A 9,080-nucleotide genomic window follows, 5' to 3' on the forward strand; every position below is an offset into this window, starting at 1 on the left:
ACAGTTTTTATCAACCCATATTTGCATACAAATAAAAATCAGAAAAGCAAATTTTAAAGAATAAATGGTTTTTATGCCATGTGCCAAGAAATTGTAATAAAAATTACTAAATTTTACCGCATATTATATAAAACCATATTTAAATACAGTGCTTTATGTTTTTCCCATAGAGCCGGAAATGCCAAATTTAGTCATAGTCTTGCAATTTTAACCATACTTTTTTATAATGTAGTTTTGACTAAATTGCGGTGAACGTCTAGAAATTTTTCCATAAAAAAAACTTTGGACAGCGTAAGATGAATAGTTGAAGGATTATGGCAAAATTTAAAAATTAACTTAGTAGAAAACACAATTTAAAAAGATGTTTGTTTATATCTTCTCAGATAAAAACTAATTATTTACAAGAATAAATTACTGGAGTATTCAAACCATTATTTTTTACATGTTCATTGTTTTATACCTAATTTTAAATGCTTTTTATTACTTTAAATTTTTCTTACTTCTGAATTGATACTTTTACGATACGATATAAAGCAAGAGTAAAAACTTTAAGATGCAATTAAAGAATATTGTTTTGAAAAAAAATTTGTTTGTTTACCAAACATGTACACATCACACACAAAATATAAATACGAATTCGAACAAAATCGAAGCGAATAAAAGTTGCGTATTGAATTATTTCGAGCAATTCACAGATAATATATATATATATATATATATATATATATATATATATATATACGAGCTGCATGAGGGCATAAATACCTTAATTATACAATCAGAAACAAATATCCATTTTATAAATTTTTTTATGAGCAGATTGTCAGATCAATTGAGAAAGAGGATTGAATTTGCTCATCAACTAATCTACCACAATCAATATTCGTGATCAATTACTTAAGAGAATTGAAACTTACTTGCTTTTAAATAGGTTACGGCCAGAATTTCAATTCCATCAGACGAGAATTACTCACATTTCACCATACATATCATATAAGCAAACTGCCATGTCCCCTGTCTTGAAATTACACTAATAATCACATTTAATATCATACTACTGTTCCAGAAGTATTTGTTATACGTCAATAACATGTCGTACCATCATTTTAAACACGAATTTAGTTAATTATTTTAAATTGGCAAGAATTATTTGACAAATATACAGAACTCCGAAAAACACGCCCGTTCCATACAATCATCAGATAGGCTTAATCTCTTTAATTACATCCTTATGTCTGTAAGAATGTTCAATTCAGTATCAACTTAAAGTAGAGCAATTATTCACATAATTGTTATAGTTTTTCAACATATAATTCGGATAGATATTAAACCACAGTTTTTTTTATTACTTTTTGCATGCAAACAGTACAAAAGTTACTTGAACTAAAAATTATATTGAATTGATTTCCCTGCATCGTCTCACATTTAACACTTGAGATTAATTAATATATTTTTCAGGACGAAATCTGCATATGGAATGAAAAATTTCTTACCTTATTTTAGTAAAACAATTTGAGCATAAATAAAATTCCTAATATTACCCTCGCTAGGAAATTGGAAATTGATTGCTTCACACCTTTCAAAAATCATAACATCATTAAATATTCATTAAAAACAATGTAATAAATGTAATATAATATTATTTTAAGATGCACAAATCCACTACATTGTAAAAAAATCTGTATATCTTAACACTAAAAATAGTGGCAACTAGTTTGCACCAAAAGTGCTGCTCTAAGACACCAGTAATGTTCTTTCAGAAATCTTGGTGTAAAGTTGCTGCCACCAATTTCTTATTTTTGTATGTATATATAATTACTGTAAGATATGATAAACATGAAGTTCAGTGAAGTTAATTTTACGATACGATATACAGCAAGAATTAAAAATTTAGGATGCTGATATAAATACTTCCTAAAATAAAGTTATTGTGCTAATCAAACATACACACAGCCCAGACGGAATTTCAATATGAACTCGTATGAAACCATAAGTAAGAATCTTTAATCTAGGATGCATATATATATTAATTCTTGAAAAAAAATTGTTTAGAAATCAAACATGCACGTATCAGAGAGAATTCGAAAGCGAATTCTAATTTGGCTTCACAGAGCAGAAATTATACATTAAGATTTTTTACTCCAGTTTCAAGAGAATTAACATAAAAATGCTTATTACACAAACAAGAACATTCATGCATTTTTTACTCCAGTTTCAAGAGAATTAACATTAAAAATGCTTATTACACAAACAAGAACATTCATGCATTTTGTAAGGGCGAACTTTTGTTCCGGTACAAGTTTAGCAGCCTGAAAAGCATCGTCTATTTCATGCCAACTCGTGATGTCAGTAAACAGTATATAGACGATATAAAAAGTGCTCCAACATTAGTGTTTTCGGAAGTAAAGTCTTTACATATGGAGTAAAAGTTTCTACTTGGTGCAAATAATTTCTATTGCTAGTGTTTTGATTCACCTATATCCTTCAAATTGTATATGATAGCTCGATTTGGTCTTAACTTGAAACAACTTGTCTGTTCCTTCACACATTTGTTTTTTTTAGTGCATCAACGTAGAGTTTACGAATTAGTACACAGGATTTTTTACAGTACATATTTAAAAAAATATTCATAATTTTACTCTTTGCTTGTTGAAAATTTTAAGTAGATCAACTGACAAAAAAGTAATAAGATTTGTAAACAAATAAGAAAATTATTATCAAACTAAAAAAACTGCCCAAATTTTCAAGCTGCAGTCTAAATTAATAATTTCTAACCAGTCACACATTAATAACTTAAAGTTAATGAATCGATGTCGTTCTGTTAATCATATAAACAGGAATATTAAATTTAAACAAATGTACATTAAACAGGAAACAAACGCCGCATCCATATTTTGGCTAAACACTTTTTGAAAGAAGCTATGTTACTTTTCAATGTATAGCTGTAGAATGTTTTTACCTGGCTCTCATCTCAGTTTGTGTTCAAATAGGCACATCATTTCTCTTTCTGTACTTACGATTTGAAATTTAAAATTATGAAATTGTCCCTAAACCAAGATGTTTATGAAACTATTGAGTCATTTTTTTCAGATTTTAAAGCATTATTCGTAAAATTAAGCAGAAATAAATGTCCGTTTTTGTTTAAAAAAATATGCAGTATTTGCTTTAAAGAGTAGAATGATTATTCTCAAAGTATCCATTGTAGGAAATATGCTTCTGAACAGTAACGTTAACAGAAAACAATTTTAATCTTTTCCATATAACTTTTATTTCATATAGAATGTAAGCTGATACATAGGAAAATACTTTTTTTTTTCTCTTTATTCCAAAGTTTCGCCGAAAGCTTCGGGACATAGCTTATCTATTTTCAATCTTTTTGTCTGCACTCTGTCAAACAACCTCATAAAAATGTCAACTATTCGTGCCGTTTGACTTCAGGGCATGTCAGAATCTTTTTCAGAAACCAAACATATAGCTAAAGGTTAAGAAATTCGAATGTGAAGAAAAAAAAAATTCTATGAAATTTCGATCGGTAATTTAATTAAATAATTGTTTTTTTAAACTTAAAATGAGACAAACCTCTTTAGGTAAAACTTTGCTTTATTAACGTTTTATATGTAACCCAACTCAAAGAGGCTCGATACAATTAATACAGATGATTCTACTACGTAAATGATTCCATGAACTTTCTGAATAAATTACTTAGAATTAGAAATTAATAATTAAAATTAGTTTTATTTTATAGCGTGGATTCAAGTATGAATACTGAATAGATTTACAATTACGCAAAATTTAGGGTAATGTTTGCTTATATATATATATATATATATATATAAATTCACTAGGTAAATTCCTCTGAAACAAGATACAAGATACCAAGATACTTATAAAACTGCTGGGGTGTTAACTATTTCCAGTTTTTTTTTGACATTATAGCATTTTTTGAGGCATAAAGCATTAAAAAAGAATACCATTTTGAAAATATTGCAAAGGCATGAAACGTAGCATACATTTTTTCCTTCGTGAAGGCTATACGTATGTTCTCAATAATATAAATAGTCTGCCAATTTTGTAAAATTTTCATTGTATGACAATTTTATTTTAAAACATCTCGAAACCGTAGCTAGTTTGGTACATGAAATGTGGAAATCACTCTCTAATAATTCACACTTAATTCGAGTTTTAGCAATACTGTCTTCTAACATTTCACGTTCATTTACGTATCTTCTGCTCAAGAATAGTCTTTACACATTTCATAGTTAGATAAAATGGCGTCATCAAAGTTAAAATCAGCACATTTAAGGATAATGCTTACACCCTTTATTATGGTATACACAGTATGGACGACAATTTTATTTTCTACGCAAACAAAAGAGCGTGAAATATTATTTGAAACTTGAACAATATACCAAATATCCACTACAGTTTTCTTCTCTAACCTGACAATAGTACATAAGTTTCGCATTTGCTTAAACTATATATATTTTGAGACTTCTATATAAGACATTGTATTATAAAGAAGACATATAATAGAGTTTTGTGAAGTTATTCAAATGAAGTCCGCTGTTTAATTGTTAACGAATTGAAATTGTAATTTGTCTCTTCTATTTTTAGTTGTAATTTATGTGAGGGGGGAAACAAAATATTATTTAACACGGTAATTGTCTGACGTTTAAAAGAGGACATTTGAAAGCCTTTCTTAAGAATCTTATTGGCGCATATACAAACAGAATATTTCTCTCTGCTTTGGATTAGGTTAGAATAGTTAAAATATATTTAAATAACTAATTATAAGAAATAAATAGCTAATTATAATTTTAAAGCTAGTAGTTATTTAAAAATAATGATCAATAAACTAAACAGGAACATATACATTTTCATTATTGTATAATTTTTCGTAATGATATCTCTTCTTAAAAAAGAAATGATATGCTTTTCCAATGTAGGTCGTTAATTAATTAAGTGATAAAAAATACGTCGGAAAATAATCAAACTCCAAGATTTAAAAGTGCATACTGATCGAGAATAAACATATTTTATTTTATTTTGAATTAAACAATTTTCGTCAACGAAAACATCTTCCTCTATACTTTGTGCGTGGTAAAGTATGTTTTGCACTGCGCAGAATAATAAAAAAACAACTTGAATAAAATTCAAATAAATGTACAGAATTCGATATAATATGGTTTCCGTTCGATAAACAAGAACCTTTTTTAGTGTCTAAAAACAAAATGACAGTATGAAAAGTAACAAGACAAACACATAAAAAGTGGTTTAACTAGTAGGGTAAAGATAACTAGCTTGAACAAGATAATTTAAGAAGGAAGTTATGAAACGGAAGTGAGGCATTTTGTGAGAATTAATTAGAATTATTTCTTATTAATTAAATTAATTAGACATATTTATAAACATTGAGAATGGTTACGATATTAAAAAGATCATTAACTAAGTCATTATAAATAAATTAATAATTTTTAGGAATTTTAATAGTTTCATAACATTTCAAAATAAGTGTGGAATTTCTTGATGAGTTAAAATATATGAGTTAAACTACAATAAATGAATAAATAATTCTACTCATGCTCTTAGTTATTTTGATAGTATTTCGAATTTCATTTTCCATGAGTAAAATATTGCATTAAAATATATTGTTATTCTTCTTACAGCACTATTAAATATTAATAAAGAGAACGAAGCACTGAAGTTGTGTTACATATCTTATTCAATGCTAATCCAAAAATAGTTTCTCAAATCTGCAATTTTGAATCTAATGTTATATCACACGCAATACGCTTATTATAATATCTATTGAGATATCTAATAAATAGTATAAAAAGTAAGATTTCCTCATTTTCTCACTATGCATGATGTTAAATCATATAATATATTACTTTTTACTCGACATTTGTTATTGGTTAGTTAGATTACAATATCGTTAAAAAATCATATTTATTTAATATTTCTTTTACTTTAGCTTGGACGATGTATTCTGAAATAGATCTATGTTGCATTTATTATTTTATTTGAAAAACAATCAAACAGAAATTCAGTGAAATAAGAAAAATTATAACATAATTAGGAATGGCCTTCTTAAGGACTGTAATATTGTTTAGTTATTTACTTCACAGTAATGCAAAAAATTTCACTAATTTAAATTGTGTTTTACATATTAATTAAAGATTTTGATATCAAAATATTAATCTAAAAATTAAACTCAATCCTTACTTTTTTCACCTTTTGATAAAATGATTTAAAATTAATATTCCTAATTTAAATATTAAAGTAAAGTTATAACAGACATTAAAAATTAATAAAATTTACTTATTTTAAGAGATTATCTTATGTGCTCATTAATACAAGAGAAAAGAAAAAAAAATTTGTTTGATGCTTAAAAATATATAGTTCACTTAAAATCAATTCAAAATATTTATGATTTTTCAAAACAAGTTCTTGGTAGATATTAAAGATAAGCGAGCAATTTTTACCATACAAGATTATAACCAATTATTGGTTTTTCTCCCCTACTCTCTGGTGTTCATCAATGTTTTCTTGATGATAAATATATATACATATATATCCAATTCTTTTAATAACGCATAATTTATTCCATAAATTTAGTTCCTGGTTTTTATGGTTTTATTGGGATATGATTTAAACTTACTTATTTCACTAGGTTACAATTGGAAATTACGTGCTGTTATTTTAATTATTAACTAATTTCTGTTCACTATGAATGGTCGATAATTGATTTTTGTCATATAGAGTTTTTATCGAATTTATTCCTTTGTATTCATTTGAGCTTTTAAATAATTAATTTGAAATTATTATTATAAATTTATATACTTAAAATTCATAAAAATCTTTATTCACTTATCAAAAATTACAACAACTTCTTAACTGTATAATGATAGGGCATTGGTGATTCCATTTGTTAACCTTAACAATAAAAATCAAGTTATCGTCATGCAATTATTTTATAATATTTTAAAAAAACACCATTTTTTATTTTCAAATCTTTTCTTATGAACATGATTGTTACGATTGCTAGTTTCCATTTTCGAATAAGATTTACATGAGTGTACAATAAAATAAAAATGCAGTATAATGTGCTAAACGTCCATTAGTTGCCATGGTAATGAAAGAACGAGAGAAATCGCATTTAAAATTTTTACTTAATTGATATTTTAACCTTTAACTGCTGTTACGAGTCCCCAAGTCTTTACAGACCCCAAGACACTCTTAACAAGTTGTTTCTACCCTTTAAAGTGAATAATGATCTGTGCTTTTAACAGAACCTTTTTAGAATCGCTTACGAAAGTCACATTCCAAAACTGGTTAAGTCACCCGAATTATACTTCATTTTCCAGTCTCTTACGCAGCGTTTGTGTTTCTGTTGTTTTCATTGAAATTGCCGAAGTGTTTGCAGTGATTTTCAACAAACTGTTTAAATTGATATCGATCTTTACTGAAAAAAAATTACTTGCTCATCTTTCACAAAAAATAGGGTGTTGTTAATTGTTTATATATAGAGTTATCAGACAGCAAAATTTTAGAAGATTTTTTTGAAAGTATGCACGAAATTTTGGCTGATGAAGACATCTCAGCTACGTCTACGGTAGGGAAATATTTCTACTGCAATACTAATTTCAAATAGATTCCTGGAAAACCAAATCATGCCCTTAGAACTCCAAGATCCGGCATAATTTTGAAGTTACCAGGCTTGAAAAGTCGTGAATAACAATTAAGTTCGAAATCTGACACGGGAGAGATATAGTATTAACTTTTCCATGACAATCGTAAAATGGATTGTAAAATGGAATAAGGAAAAAATAAGTTCATGCAGAGAAAAATATTCAAAAACACAAAGATGTAAATTACGCAATGAAAATAAATTGGCATAAAGGCTTTTTTGAAATATTATGCTCAGCAGTTTTCAAATCTTATGAGCTGACATCGACTAGTTATTTGCCACTGATTCTGCAGGATGTGAAAAATTTTATAGCGGAACAACTAAGGTATGATTTTTGTTTTTATTGAAATACTTGCGATTTAATTATCCAGAAACTAAACTGGAGTTTTTTCGCACAGATTAATTGGTATCCATATCTAAAATTTTTTAAACTGTGATAAAAAAAAATATAATTTTGAAATTCTGATATGTGGATAGCGAAAAAGGAATGGGGGTATGGGATAAAAGTCACGTGTCTTTGTGATGCAAGGAATAACTAGCTATCTCTACAATCCTCACTCATATTATGGAAATGATTCGGATAAAGAGTTAAGAAGGAGGGATTCAACTTCAATAACGATGAAAAAAATTGATTCAACCCAAGTAAACAGTTCTCCATCTGGATGAATCTTTGAAAAACTCCAATTGAAAAATAACTGCAGATATTTTGTTTACATCATATAAAGTTGTAAAGAGTTTGAAAGAAAAGGGCTATCGTGTGGGGGAAGGTTCAAAAAAATAAAATAAATAAATTCCAAAGGAATTTTTAAGCCAAAATCTTTAAGGCTCTAGATAGATCAGCGGACGGATTTACTAAAGAAATGATACTTGCATCCTACATAAGGAAGGCGCTTCGATACTTCAGTAAGAACGCGTCATAAGATGATCCGTTTATCCTCTATTCGCGCATCCACTTTCATATTTAATAATCTGGCAAACTTACTAAGAAAACATTTTAAATCATTTTTGAAAAATGATAGTAAATGTAAGTATAATGAAATTCACTAATCGCATTATATATAATATTTTGAGTTTTATTCTGTATTTTCTTGAATTCTAATTTTTTACTTAATTTTTTTATTTACATGTTTTGCATTATTTTAAATTTTTTGAATAGTAAGTTCTATTTTCGTTTCAATTGTTTTAGTGGTGCCCCTTACACTATTGTATTAACATATTTTGATTTGGCTATATGAATACAATGTTAGAAAGAACTATTTTTTCGGTTACAATCCTGTGAGCTGGTATTGAGATTATATCTTTTCCTTGTTTCATTTTTCAACTTTTTGTCGTAATTTTTTATATACAAATGTATTTATATATAAATGTATTTATATATAAATGTATATAT

The sequence above is a fragment of the Parasteatoda tepidariorum genome, chromosome 3, assembly GCF_043381705.1.
Source record: "Parasteatoda tepidariorum isolate YZ-2023 chromosome 3, CAS_Ptep_4.0, whole genome shotgun sequence".
Taxonomy (NCBI): Eukaryota; Metazoa; Arthropoda; class Arachnida; order Araneae; family Theridiidae; genus Parasteatoda; species Parasteatoda tepidariorum.